The sequence below is a fragment of the Myotis myotis genome, unplaced genomic scaffold (genome assembly GCF_014108235.1).
Source record: "Myotis myotis isolate mMyoMyo1 unplaced genomic scaffold, mMyoMyo1.p scaffold_m19_p_3, whole genome shotgun sequence".
Taxonomy (NCBI): domain Eukaryota; kingdom Metazoa; phylum Chordata; class Mammalia; order Chiroptera; family Vespertilionidae; genus Myotis; species Myotis myotis.
In genome coordinates this window covers 114932730-114948556 of record NW_023416335.1, presented here as the reverse complement: position 1 = coordinate 114948556, position 15827 = coordinate 114932730, and positions in this window count along the sequence as shown.

Here is a 15827-nt window from a genome sequence, read left to right as displayed (position 1 = left end):
TCTTTGTCTCCCCATTTTAGCTATATCTTTGTATTTGCTTCAATGTATTAGATAAAACTGTTATGCCTCCCAGTATTTGTGAGATGGCCTTATTTAGAAAGTGTCTTGAGAGGCCCAGTGGTGCAGTCTCTTTGTTCACCTGAGCTGGCTACTCTAGGAATGTCTCTTGTGTGAGTTATTTGGGCTCTCCTATTGTAATTGTAACTTGATTTTTGATGTCATGTTTGTGGGAGGGATCTCCCCTCCAACATGCTGCCAGTGAGGTTCAACTTCAGTGTTATAATGCCAGCTGTTATACAAGTGCTTTGGGGTCAAGTGGGGCTCACTGGATTTTGCTCTGATGTTGTTAAATGTGATTCCTTGGGGTATCTATCCTGGGTTTCCTGGGAGCTTCTCTAGTGCAGGTGCATATGAGTCACTGTCCCTTTCTGGCGCTGGGCAACTTGATTAAGGTCTGAGAGGTTGAAGTCCCTAGTTGTCCAATGGTTGGGGACTCCTTAGCCCAGAGGCTGGGTCTGCTTTGAGTCTCACACCTTGATTATCCTTGGTCTGAGCTGTACTCCCTTCCCCCACAGATCTGGTCCCTCAGGTGCCAGCTGCAGGTACTTGGGGTCCCTCTGGCTTTTGCTTCACAGAGTGGTCCGAGATGGTGTCTGTGGTGGTGGTGGTGGGGCGGGAGTGGGTTGCAGGTGATGTCCCTCTGGTGTTTGCCTCCCTGTGCAGTCTAGAGTGGTGTCTTTGGCACCGATCCAAATGCTGTTTCTGACTAATTAGATGAGGCAAAGACTGAAGCCTCCATAGACCTGCCTCTGCCTGCAGATTGATTGGATTCAGTCTTGAGTAGCTTCAAGCAATTGTCCACAGGTGGGGTGAGAGGTTTTTTCCAACAGGGTGGGGCAATTGCTTCTGCTTGGAGGCTAGTTGCTATCCTGTTTCTTAATGGGCCTCAGAAAGCCCACAAGATAGAAGACATGCTGTGGGCTTTTTACTCTCTAATTGGGTATAGAAGACTTTTTTCTTTTTTTAAAATATATTTTTATTGATTTTGGAGGGAGAGATAGAAACATCAACGATGAGAGAGAATCATTGATCAGCTGCCTCCTGCATGCCCCATACTGGGGATTGAGCCCACAACCTAGGCATGTTCCCTGACTGGGAATCAAACTGTGACCTCCTGGTTCATAGGTCAAAGCTCAACTACTGAGCCATGCTGACAGGACAAGACTTTTTAATCTTAGAACTAGTGGCTCGGTGCATGAAATTTGTGCACATTAAAGAGGAATTAATTAGAGGAAATATTTTAATATTGCTATTTGCCCTTTCTCTATAATAGAAGTATCAGAGATGAAAGAAAATTAGTAAAATATATATGAAAATCTCCCTCCTGTCAGAGTCTGGGTCATGCCACAGGGCCCAGAGTGAAGTCCCTGCCCACCTGCGCATGCCTTGAAATTGTGCAAGACCCAGACCTGCCTGGCCCCACCCCTGTCAAGCCCCGCAGGGCGGGGGCCACAGCCTCAGGTCCCCCATCAACCCCGCCGGGCAGGGGGCATAGCCTCAGGTTCCCTGGCCCAGTGCCAGGGCGGGGGGAGGGGGGCGAGGCCTCAGGTCCCCTGGCCCTGGCATGAGGGCACGAGGGCATGATGACCATTTGCATAGTAGCTCTTTATTATATAGGATTACATAAAATAACAGTGTATCCTACAATCATTGGGCCTTATATTTGATGGAATATAATAACCTAATCCATGTAGTAATTTTTGAATATAAAAGATGTTCTAAAATATCTGAAGTTGTAATATATTCCTATAGGTAGTTTAAAAATATTAAAATGTGCAAAAATATTAAAATGCTCAATTATTATAGAATATCTTACAGATTTTTATTTGAAAAGTTGATAAACAGACTTGAAAATAGTTTGAAATGTTATAGGTGTAAAACTGTGTCCTAGCCCGAGCTGGATTCTGGTCAAGGGCATGTACCTTGGTTGCAGGCTTAATCCTCAGCCCCAGTTGAGGCACAAGGGGGGCAAGCAATTAATGTGTCTCTTTAACATCATTGTTTCTCTCTGTCTCTCCTCCTCCCTTCCACTCTCTCTAAATATCAATGAAAAAATATTCTCAGGTGAGGATTAACCGAAATAAAAAATTTTAAAAGTATGTCATAAAATATATATTAAAAAAAAATATTTTTAATGATTTCAGAGAGGAAGGGAGAAGGACAGAGAGATAGAAACATAAACTATGAGAAAGAATCTTTGATTGGCTACCTCTTTTACGTCCATGACTGGGGATCAAGCCCAGAGTGAGAGTGAGAGAAAGAGAGCGAGAGAGAGGAAGAGACAGAAAGAGAGAGAGAGAGAGAGAGAGAGAGAGAGAGAGAGAAACATTGATTGTTTGCCTCCCATAGGTGCCCCAAACAGGATCAAACCAGAAACCTAGGTATGTATGTGCCCTGACCAGGAATTGAACCCACCACCTTTTGGTGTATTGGCCAAGGCTCCAACCAAGAGAGCCACAACGGCCTGGGCTCCAGTTACAATTTTTACTTTTTATTTTTTCCCAACTGTATTGAGATGTAATTGACAGGTAAGATTGTGTAAAGCATATAATCTGATGATTTGATTCATGTATATACAGTATTGCAAAATGATTACCACAATTGCCGTAGGTTAGTTAACACATTCATCACCTCACATAATTACATTTTTTGTGTGTTGTGAGAACATTTAAGAGCTACTTTCTTAGCAATTTTCAAGCATGTAACAAAGTAACATTATTATTATTTTTGTTAATCCTCACCCAAGTATATTTTTCCATCAATTTTTAGAGAGAGTGGAAGGGAGGGGGAGAGACAGAGAAAGAGAAACATCGATTGGTTGCCTCCTGCATGCACCCCAACCAGGGGCAAGGATTGAGCCTACAACCCAAGGTACGTGCCTACAACCAAGGTATGTACCTTTGACTGGAATTGAACCTGGGACCCTTTGGTCTATAAGCTGATGCTCTATCCACTGAACCAAACTGACTAGGGCTGTACCAAAGTATTATTAACTACTAGAGGGCCAGTGCACAAAATTCGTGCACTGGGGAGGGGGGCGTCCCTCAGCCCGGTCTGCACCCTCTCGCAGTCTGGGAGCCCTCGGGGGATGTCCATGGGCCTAAGCTGGCAGTCGGGCATCCCTCTCGCAGTCTGGGACCCCTTGCTCCTTACCGCCTGGCTTGCTGCTCCTTAGCACTGCCACAGAGGTGGGAAAGGCTCCTGCCACCACTGCTGCATTTGCCAGCCATGAGCCCAGCTTTTGGCTGAGTGGCGCGCCCTCTGTGGGAGTGCAATGACCACCAGGAGGCAGCTCCTTCATTAAGCATCTTCCCCCTGGTGGTCAGTGCATGTCATAGCGACAGGTTGTTCTGGTCATTCTACTGTAAGGGTCACTTAGGTTTTTATTATATAGATAGTTACCACATTGAATATTAGATCCCTAGAACTTATTCATCTTATAACTGGATGTTTGTATCCTTTGACAATTTATGTTTTTATGAAAATTCAAGTAATAATGACATACACTTTGAGAGGTCAGACTGAAGGTATACATCTGGGTTACCAGTTTACAGATGTTGTGATTAATTTCTAGTTTACTTCCATTATGATTAGAGACTATAGATGATTTCAAACCTTTGAAATTCAGTGAAACCTGCTTGTATAGCTCATCATATGGTCGATTTTATCAATGTTCTGTATGCACTTGAAAAAATGTATATATTCCGCTTTTGCAGGTGAGGTGCCTAACAGGGAAAGTTGGTTCATCATATTTGCATTTTCTGTATCCTTACTGATTTTGTCTGTTTAGTCTATCACTTATTGAGATGTTTTCAGAATTTCCCATGTTGAATGTGAATTTATCTATTTTCTTCTTTTGGTTTGGACAATTTTACATTACATATTTTGAGTATATATGGTATACATAGAAATTTGGAACTATTAAATCTTCTTGGTGACTTTAATTCTCAATATGAAATGTGCTGCTTTATCTTTGGAAGTGCTTCTTGCCGTGTTTTTATACATATTTTACCATCCTTTTACTTGCAAATTTTTGAGTCCTGATTTTTAAATTAGCAGATTATATTTCCCAAAGATGGCTTCAACAATATCTCCCATTCCACATGCTCATAGAAATGACCTTCTCACCGGCTTTCTCCACCTGCTTTCATGATTAGGCTGTAGTGGATGCTGTGTGACTTCCTAGGCGCAGTTAGAAAAGACCATGAAGTTTCTGCCTGATGCACATTGGATACATACTCTGAGAACCCAGCCACCAGGCCGTGAGGAAGCCCAAGCAGCCTATACTGAAGATCAGGTGGAGCAGCATGGAGACTCTTGGCCCATAGTCTTGGGTGGTTTCCCATATGACAACTAGCTTCAACTTGCCAGCAAGGTGGGTGAGATATCTTGAATGTGAATTCCCAGCTCCCAGACAAGCTGTCCCAGCTGATGACATGGGGCAGAGATGAGTCATTCCTGACAAATACTACCAAAATTGTGAATTATGAGCAGAAATCAATTACTGCTATGGTTTTCAGCCACTAAGTTTTGAGTGGTTTGACAATCAGCAGTGGAATGGAATCTTATGGATTGATCAGCTGTATTGTTTTGGATTACAGTATTTGGATTTAGTTCTCTGATCTGATTAAGTTTAAAGATATTAATTACTATTTCCACTGTCAGGGCACATGTTAACAGATATTTTGAATTAGGGGTTGAGGCTGAATCTGGCCATATTTAGCTTTTCATGCTTGTAAAACAAAGAAGGGAATTATTGTAGTAGCTCGGGGGACTGATTCTAACTATCAAGAGAAAATGGCATTGCTACTACACAAATAAGTAGGGAGTATGTCTGGAATGCAGGAGATACACTGGGGCATTTCATAGTACTCCTCTGCCCAGTGATTAAAGTCAAGAGCAAACTACAACTACCTAATACTGGCAGGACTGCTAAAAATCCACCCTCCTCAAGAATTAAGGTTTGGGTCACCTCAACAGATAAGGAATTACAGACAGCCAAGGGTGCTTGCTGATGCCAGAGGAATACGGAAGGAATGGGTAGTGGAAGAGGGTAGTTGTGTGTGTGTGTGTATGTGTGTGTGTGTGTGTGTGTGTGTGTGTATTTTTTTTTAATTGATTTTTTAGAAATTCTTTTTATTGATTTCAGAGAAGAAGAGAGGGAGAGATAGATAGAAACATCGATGATGAAAGAGGATAATCAATTAGCTGCCTCCAGTACCCCCAATACTGGGAATCGAGCCCACAACCTGGGCATGTGCCCTGACTGGGAATTGAATCATAACCAGGCCATTTAATTGATTTTAAAGAAAGGGAGGGAGAGAAAGAGAAAGAGAGAAACATTGATCCATTGCCTCCTGCAGGTGCCCTGACTGGGGATTGAACCCACAACCTGGATCTGTGCCCTGACTGGTAATTGAACCCGTCACCTTTTGGTGTACCTGACAACACTGCAACCACTGAACCACACTGGCCAGCGCAAGAGGTAGTAATATAAACAGCCATGACTATGTGATTAAGTTGAAGAAACAGAGTTGGAATAGCAATTTCTTCTTTTGATTTGAATATCTTTGTGTATATTAAACAACCTTTTCCTCTCCTCTCTGATTCCCCTACAATTTAACACAATTTTTGTTAATAGTAAGTTACAGGATATCAATAGGAGAGTAATTCCATCAGGAGTGAATATCACCCAAACATGGACAAAGAAACTTTGCATCCTTCTTGGGGGTAGGGTTTCTTGTTTTTTTGTTTTTGTTTTTTTCCCTTTATTGATTAAGGTATTACACATGTGTCCTTATCTGCCCATTGCTCCCCCACACCCCTCACCCCCCCCCCCCCGGGTTTCTTGTTTTAAGTTTATGAAGATTAGCTATTAACCTAGCTGGAACCATACTTGGCTATCATCTTTATTTTCAAGTTAAAATATTTAAAGAAAAAGCATGCAGACACACCAAGTTGACAAGTCAAGGACTATGTCAAATTAGCTAAACTGGAAGTTGTAGTTAGCATAATTTATTTCCCATATGGTTCTTAATTAATCCTGAGCACAAGAGGAATGTGCACGTAATCTGGAAGGTGGAGGGCACCAGGCATTAAGGCCACTGATCTGCAAGCTGCCCTTATTGGTGTGGGGAAGCACCAGGGCCTGAAGTTGCTTCAGTTTCTTTCAGCTTTTATGATGCCTGGGCCAAGTGCATGTGCAACACCATGACAACCACTGAACTCAGTGAGAAACAGATGGGGATTCCAGTTCATCCTAAACAGCTCCAGTTGTCCTTTTAGGCTCCAGTTTGTCCTATTCCTATTCACATCCAGCACTCCTTCTACATTATTGAATAGGCCAACCCAGCTCTGCACCAGATGCAGATACCAGTGCTGCTGCACAGATACCACTCATAGTAGTTGTGCTTCTCTGATTGAATCTTGATACAATATAGCTTTTCCCCCTTAATCTAACCTGAAAGTTGTTGTTTTTTAAAATAAGAAAATGTTTATTTTCCACTATTCTTTATTCCATTTCCTATTTAAGGGTCTGTTGGACAGCTTAAGACAAGTCAATGGTTGTTCCTACCCATTCAGTGGCCTGTGCAGTGGGAGCTGCAGACCAGTCTCCAGTGGCAGGCTGAGTACTCCAGTCTTTAGCAGGGAACTGCTGAGTACATGTACAGGGCACCAGGACGCCTTCATGATTGAGTTTTGCTTGCATTTAAGCAAACTTCAAAAATCCTAAATAAACTGTATTACCCAGACCCTTGCTCTATACTAGGTAATATGAAGTCATTAACAGACTGTAAAAGACATTTCTTGCTTCCAGAAGCATCATTTTAATTTTACTAATGGCATATCTTATTAATACATATTCTTATGTATTAATACATATTTTATTAATATGTATTGCTTTAATACATATTTTTTTCAGTAAGTCTTCTGATTTAAAGCTTTTCATCAAAGAGTATAAACTAGAAAATCTGCACTGAAACAAATATATGATCTTTGAAATAGTAAAATCAATTATTAATGCTGAACTATATCGAACTATCAGATTTAAAGTTATAGTATAAAATATAATATTACAGCATATTACACATAGTGGAAATATTAAAGTAGTTTTCTGGAGTTGAATGCTTAACCAACAGAAATGGTGGCAGTGGGCTTTGCTAAGTTATAGGTACTCCTGTAAGGTTGGTGGTAACTGTATGGGAGAATAACAAAGATATACTTGATTATCAGGGTTATTTCCAAAGTACAATTACTAGGTTTACTGGTTAATAGATGGAGTTACACATATGTTGGTATATATATGATTTGATATGTATGCTATTCTGTTGTACTGACAATAAGCTTCAAAACTTCATATGTCAAATTTTCTGAAGGTGGTAACATCATAGATATTTTTACACTTAAAAATGTCGAATTTTGTGCCAAAAAAAGAGCATTTGCGGGAAGTTTTAATTCATTATTTTGAAGAAAAGTGCTGCTGAATACTTCGGGAAGCTTATGGTGAACATGCTCCATCTCAAGATGCTTGTGAACGCTGGTTTAAATGCTTTAAAAGTGATGATTTCGATGTGAAAGACAAAGAACATCCAGGTCAACCAAAAAAGTTTGAAGACCAACAATTACAAGTATTATTGGATGAAGATGCATGTCAAACTCAAAAACAACTTGCAGAAAGATTAAATGTTGCTCAGCAAACAATTTCCAATTGTTTACAAGCAATGGGAAAGATTTTGAAGGAAAATGGGTGCCACATCAACTGAACGAAAGACAAATGGAAAACCGAAAAGTCATCAGTAAAATGTTGCTTCAGTGGCACGAAAGAAAGTCTTTTTGCATTGAATTGTGACTGGTGATGAAAAGTGGATTTATTTTGAGAATCCCAAATGCACAAAATCATGGGTTGATCCAGGTCAACCATCAACATCGACTGCAAGGCCAAATCGCTTTGGAAAGAAGACAATGCTCTGTGTTTGGTGGGATCAGGAGTGTGGTGTATTATGAGCTTCTAAAACGAGGTGAAACTATTAATACTAATCGCTACCAACAACAAATAATCAATTTGCACCATGTTTAGATCGTGAAACGACCAGAATGTGCCAGAAAACATGGCAAAGTAATTTTGCTTCATAATGACGCACCATCACACACTTTAAAACCAGTTAAAGACACGTCAAAAGATCTTGCCTGGGAAGTATTAACCCACCCGCTGCATTCACCAGACCTTGCTCCTTCAGATTACCACTTGTTCTGATCGATGGCACACGCGCTTTCTGAGCAGCACTTCAAAACGTACGAAGAAGTGGAAAATTGGGTCTCTGAGTGGTTTGCCTCAAAACAAGAAAAGCTCTATTGGGACAGTATCAACAAATTACCTGAAAGATGGGGGAAATGTGTAGCTAGAGATGGACATTACTTTGAATAAAGCACTTTTGATGTTTCTCTTGAAATTACCGTGTTTTCTTTGATTACAAAATCCACATTATTAACTGATACACCTAGTAATATTAAAATTATATAATCTTAAAGGAATTTAAAAGAATGAGACTCTTTAAGTCCTTTGGAAACTTTAAGGTAGCACATTACTTTTACTACCACAAAGACTGAATGAACAATCTGTACAATATATACAAGGATATAAGTATGACGGTGCTAAAAGACTATCTTGTCTAGCAGAGTGTCACCCATACACTAAACCAGCCGTGGGCAAACTAGCCCGTTCGAAATGAATAAAACTAAAAAAAAAAAAAGACCGTACCCTTTTATGTAATGATGTTTACTTTGAGTTTATATTAGTTCACACAAACACTCCATCCATGCTTTTGTTCCGGTGGCCCTCGAGTCAAAAAGTTTGCCTACCCCTGCACTAAACAATCTTTCAATATAACAGTTATTTATAATTACCACAAACAGGAAGGTTTTTGTTTTTGGTGCAGCCAAAATTTGTCAGCCCTCGCTGGTTTGGCTCAGTGGATAGAGGGCCGGCCTGCAGACAGAAGGGACCTGTGTTGGATTTGTTGGATTCGGGTCAAGGGCATGCACCTCGGTTTCAGGCTCCTCCCTCTCTTGGGCCCTGGTCAGGGTGTGTGCAGGAGGCAACTGATCGATGTGTTTTTCTCACATTGATATTTCTCTCTGTCTTTCCCTCTATCTTTTTTTTTTTTTTTTAATATATTTTATTGATTTTTCACAGAGAGGAAGAGAGAGGGATAGAGAGTTGGAAACATCGATGAGAGACAAACATCGATCAGCTGCCTCTTGCACACCTCCTACTGGGGATGTGCCCGCAACCAAGGTACATGCCCTTGGCCGGAATCGAACCTGGGACCTTTCAGTCCGCAGGCCGATGCTCCATCCACTGAACCAAACCGGTCAGGGCTTTCCCTCTATCTTCCACTCGCTCTAAAATCAATGGAAAAATATCTTTGGGTGAGGATTAAAGAAAACAAAAACAACTCCCCCCCAAAAAACAAGATTAACACTAGGCAGCTGCAAATAACCGTGTATAGAATTTTAAAGCAGAACTTAGAGCATAAGATGACATAGAACTTTATGAATATACAATATATACAAAAACAGTTTTAAACTTCATTTCTGGGATTTGAAAATAGTCAACCCTCCCTTATCCACATGTCATTTCCACTCTAGACTATCTTGGGGAAGAATTTTTAAACTCAGGTTACTGTTACTAACACAATAATGAATCATTGAGAAAATGTGAAGGTTTCTTCCCAATTATTGGTACTTAATACAAATGAATACTAACGTAAGCTTTTAGCAATCTGTTGCTAGGGGAATGTTGCTGGAGGCCATCCAGACAAAATATAATTCTCACACTATATCCCAAAATAAATATAATTGATGGAGCCCTGACTAGTTTAGCTCAGTGGATAGAGCGTCGGCTTGCAGATTCAAGGGTCCCAAGTTTGATTCCGGTCAAGGGCATGTACCTTGGTTGCGGGCACATCCCCAGTAGGGAGTGTGCAGGAGGCAGCTGATCGATGTTTCTCTCTCATCGATGTTTCTGACTCTCTATCCCTCCCCTTCCTCTCTGTAAAAAATCAATAAAATATATAAAAAATATATAATTGATGGATTATTTGCAGGTTTGGATGTAACCTTCATTAGCATTAGAGTGACTTAGAGTTGACTGAAGATTTATTTTTAGTTTAGGATAGTCAAGAATGAACCCTACCTAAAGATACAACTCTATTACAGAGGTAGGCAGTTGCCTACAAAATGTTTTTAGGAGATACAAGATGTGAGAAGAAACTAGATAATTTTTATCTGCATCATACCGTTTTTTAAAAATGTTTTTACTGATTTCAGAGAGAGGAAGGTAGAGGGAGAGATAGAAATATCAGTGATGAGAGATAATCATCGATCAGCTGCCTCCGGTACCACCCCTAACCTGGGCATGGGCCCTGACTGGGAATTGACCTCCAGGTTCATGCAGGGGTGGTTCAAACACTGAGCCACAGCCACACTGACCAGGCAGCATCATGCCTTTTTTATTCAACAATAAATCTTAGAAAATAATGGCACATATAATTCCATCTCTCTATGAACATTTAGGTTATTTGATTATCAACAATGTCTCAAACGAACATTGTTATGCATGCCTCCTTGTGCACAAGTGTTCATCTAGAGTAGATACCAAGAGTGGCATTGTTGGGTAATAAGGCATGAATATTTAAAAATTTTATACATGTTACCAATTGCCCTCCAAAGTGGCTATATCAGTTAGCCCTCCTACCAGCAGTGTTTGTTCCTGGGATTTTTCTTTCTTTTGTGAATCTTCACTCGAGGATATTTTTTCCATTGATTTTTTAGAGAGAGTGGGAGGGGGAGGGACAGAGAGAAACATCGATGTGAGAGAAACACATCGATTAGTGGTCTCCCACCCTGGTCGGGGATCGAGCCTACAACTGAGGTATGTAACCTTCAGCAGAATCAAACCCGGGACCCTTCAGTCTGCAGTTCAAACCGGCTAGGGAAGGTTCACAATAGAATGACTGCCTTAAAATTTATTTAAATATGAGATTTTTCATATTCATGTACTAAAAGGTGAGTCAGAGCGCTCCCTTCAGCAGCACATATACTTAAAGAAGAGTCAGAAAAGATAAGATGGAGAATGACTAGATTCCTGAGGAAATGTTAGGGGAAGTTCAAAGCATGAGAGAAAAGGTTAGTTCTAGATAGAATGGGCTTGTGTTCTAATAAGCTAGGAAAGTGATTTGTTTTTTGTTTTAAAATAGATGTATAAACTAGAAAACAAGTTAGAAGGGTTGGGATGGGGTGGATTAAAGAATGCAGACATGCCGAAACCGGTTTGGCTCAGTGGATAGAGCCTCGGCCTGCGGACTGAAGGGTCCCGGGTTCGATTCCGGCCAGGGGCATGTGCCTGGGTTGCGGGCACTTCCCCAGGGGGGGATGTGCAGGGGGCAGCTGATCGATGTTTCTCTCTCATCGATGTTTCTAGCTCTCTCTCTCTCCCTTCCTCTCTGTAAAAAATCAATAAAATATATTAAAAAAAGAAAAAAGAAAAAGAATGCAGACAGCCCTGGCAGGGTAGCTCCGTTGGTTAGAGTGTCGCCTTGGATACACCAAGATTGTGGGTTCAATCCCTCGTCAGGGCACATACAAGACTCAACCAGTGAATGCATAAATAAGTGGAAAAACAAATCAATGTTTCCCTCTCTCCCTCTAAAATCAATTTAAAAATGTGGACAGCCTGGCGGGTGTGGCTCAGTGGTTGAGCATTGACCTATAAACTAGGAGGTCATGCTTTGATTCCTGGTCAGGATGCATGCCTGGTTTGCAGGCTTGATCCCCAGTGTACGGTGTGCAGGGGGCAGCCAATCAATGATTCTCTCTCTCATCATTGATGTTTCTATCTCTCTGTCCCTCTCCCTTTCTGAAATCAATAAAAATATATTTTTTAAAATGTGGGCAATTTTAAAGTAGGTTATAACAGGAAAATGAGAAGGCATGTGACTAGGATAGTGTTTCTCAAAAATCCAGGAACACTAACTCCTCAAGGTGACTAGAGAAAACAGTGTCCTATGGCAAAACGTTTTTGTAAATTCTGCATATTATATCCTGCTTTTAGAGAATTACAACACATCATGAACATATTAAAGGGTAGAAAAAAACTTGAAGTAAATAAAGTTATTTACTTCAATGTTTCCCAAACATTCTCAACAATAAGACGTTTTTCTTTGTGTAGTACCAATTAATATACTGTTGAACTGTCTTCCATGAAATATATCTTAAGAAACACTGGACTAGTGAAAATTTGAAGAAATGCCAATAATGAGTGTCCAATTGTATTCATAAAATTAATTTATTTGAAAAAAAAACCCCAAAATACAGAGAACAATTTAATATACATCAATGTATTCCTCAGAATTAAAAGGTTAAGATTAAGTTACAGAAATTTTAATGCTTACTTTTCTATTATAGAAATATACTTGTGATAAAAATTTGGGAAGTATAGGAAAATCTACTCTATCTTCCCATCTTAGTAAAAAGCACAATGTTTTGAGGCAGTTACTTTAATCTTTATTTTTTAAATTGTTTACATCACTATAACAATGCAGCATATATTTTTTGTTGTTAAATATTTACAATGTGTCATAAGCATTGTTGTACATTTTCAATGCTATCATTTTAAAAAATATATTTTTATTGATTTCAGAGAGGAACAGAGAGGGGGAGAGAGAGAGAAACATCAATGATGAGAGAATCATTAATCAGCTGCCCCCTGCACACCCCACACTGGGGATGGAACCTGCAACCCGGACATATGTCCTCACCAGGAATCGAACTGTGACCTCCTGATTCATAGGTCAATACTTAACCACTGAGCTACTCTGGCCAGCCTTGATCCTTTTTTAATGCTGCATAATATGACAAGTGGACAGTCCACTATTTAACCATTCCCCTTGGCTTTAGAATTTAAATTGTTCACAACTTTTTCTCTTTTGCATTGAGCACATTGGGCTTTATACCTATAGTTATTTTTTTTTAGGAATTATTTAAATAGAATAATAATATTTCAAAGGCAATGTACATTTTACTTATTTTTTTTTGAGAGAGGCAATGTACATTTTAAAGGGGTTTTGAAAAAACACTGCTAACTTGCGTGGGGTGGGGTGGGGTGGGATAAGAGATTGTATCATCAACAACATATTAAAGTGACTGGCCCTAGCCGGTTTGGCTCAATGGACAGAGCGTCTGCCTTCACACTAAAGGGTCCCGGGTTCTGATCAAGGGCACATGCCTTGGTTGCAGCTCTTTCCCATCCCGGGCTCTGGTAGGGGCTCCTGCAGGAGGCAACCAATAGATGTGTTTCTCTCACATTGATGTTTCTGTCTTTCCCTCTCTCTTCACTCTGTCTAAAAATCAATGGAAAAATATCCTTGGGAGAGGATTAATAACAAAATAAGGGACTGTTTTCTTTGTTTTCCTCAATTTAATTCAGGTTTTGTTCGTTAGCAGTGGCCAATTTTTCCAGCTGGTGGAGATTTACAAATCCTAATCTGTCACTTATTGAATTATTTATCCGCACTGTTTTTGCAACATACTAAATATGCTATATATTTCTTCATCTAGGCAGTAGATACCATTTTTCACCCCATAAAAATAGGCAAGGACAGTGTCCAAAGGAAGATTGTAAAGACCATGTTGAAATATACCAATTTATTAATACTCTATGGATATGTTTAAGGAGCTCCAAAGCTAGCTTTATCAGCACGTTGATAATGACTAATCAGAGTACTGAAGTCACCTAGCTCTAGTATCTCAGTCTACTTTCTCTCATCTTGTTCACCGGATTTAATAGAAGACGTTGTCAAACATGGTTTTTAGGGATGAGTTACTTATCTTTGGCGTTTCCCTCATGATTCCCACTAATTCTTGATGACAGTCTATATCTTACACATTTTTGTATATTAGAGTCAAGAACAGAACTTGATTGGTACATAGTATATAGTAGATTCTCAATAAAGGTTTGAATGACATGCTTAATTTGGCATGAACTTAATGAACCTCTGTTGTCTCTCCATAAGACACCACTTTTTTTTTTTAAAATATATTTTATTGATTTTTTACAAAGAGGAAGGGCGAGAGATAGAGAGTTAGAAACATCGATGAGAGAGAAACATCGATCAGCTGCCTCCTGCACATCTCCCACTGGGGATGTGCCCGCAACCCAGGTACATGCCCTTGACTGGAATCGAACCCGGGACCCTTCAGTCCGCAGGCCTACGCTCTGTCCACTGAGCCAAACCGGTTTCGGCGACACCACTTTCTAAGCATCAGTAGCCATATACTTGCACTTAGAAATGTGTAATGAATGGAAAAAGCACATATTTTGTAATTGGAAGTTCTGAGTTTAAGTTCTGGCTTTGCAATTTACAGTTGGTAATTTTGTGTGACTCCAGGTTTTAGTTTGTTCATCGACAAAATGGTGGTAACCCACCTTCTTTACTTTCCTCATAGGGTTCTTAGATGGATCAACATGCTATTTTCTAAAGGGACATCTGATAATGTCATTACTTGACTTTTTAAAACCCTTTAATAACTTTCTATTGCCCTCAAGAAAAAACCTAAACCTTTAACATGCTTTATAAGGGCTTCTGTAATATGGTCCCTGCTCAATCCTGCATGATCACTATTCTAACAGTCTAATCTTTCTTTCTCCTCAGGGCCTTTTGTACAAGCTGTTTGTTTTGCCTGGAATGCTCTTTCTTGCATTCTCTTAGGTTGACTGCTACTAGCCGTGATATTACTAATAGCAATAGGTGCAACATACTTATTACTAAGCATGGGATACTTTAAATACATTCCTTTATACTTTATGAAGTAGGTACTATTCTTATCTGCTTTACAGCATAGAAAACTGAAGCAACTTATCCAGAGTAACACAGCTATTGTAAGTACTGGGTTACAAACTCAGCTCTCTCTGAATCAAAAGTAGATGTTCTCAACTCCTACTCTTAAGGTATCAACTTTCTCCATGAAGTATAACATCTGTAAGATCCTCCAACAGCCAATGTGATAAGGTTAGCACTTAAGACACTGGTTTATAATTGCCCGTGTACTTTCTGCCTCTGAGGATAACAAACATTTAACACAGACAAGACTGCATCTTGTTTACTTTTACTTCCCTAGCTCCTAGCACAGTTCCTTGTACATGTAATAGGCATTAATAAATATGGCGAATAAATAAATATGGGAAAATGTTTTAAAACAAAGACATAATACAATGTAATTATTTTCAAAGTTAGCTAAGGAACATCACCAGGCTTACCAGTATGTGGTCTATGGAATGCACTTTTCCCCTTTTTTGCCGTGTGGCACACTTGTTTGTATCTGTTCTTTTGTGATCTCTTCTGTTTGCCACAATTCCTTAAGTACTACCAGCAAACATCCCTCGTCCCCCTTAATAACTGCCATATTGCTTTTTGAGAAAATCTTTTACAGAGAAGAAAAATTAAAATGCTAAAATTACTTTTCCCTTCATGGCAATTCTTTACAAGTCCTGAAAACTTTTTAATATAGCAGAGCAAAACATCAGAGAGTTCTGATGGGGAAAAAGTATCTTTTATAAAATGAATTTCAAATCAAGGCTAGGCTGAAAAAAAAAAACCCCTAATATATTTATAAATGAAACCTTCCGTTGCTGCCTAGACAGTGTTGTCACTAGGAAGCATCTCATTTTTCATATTTTACTGAAGCCTTTCAGTAACATAAATTCATAA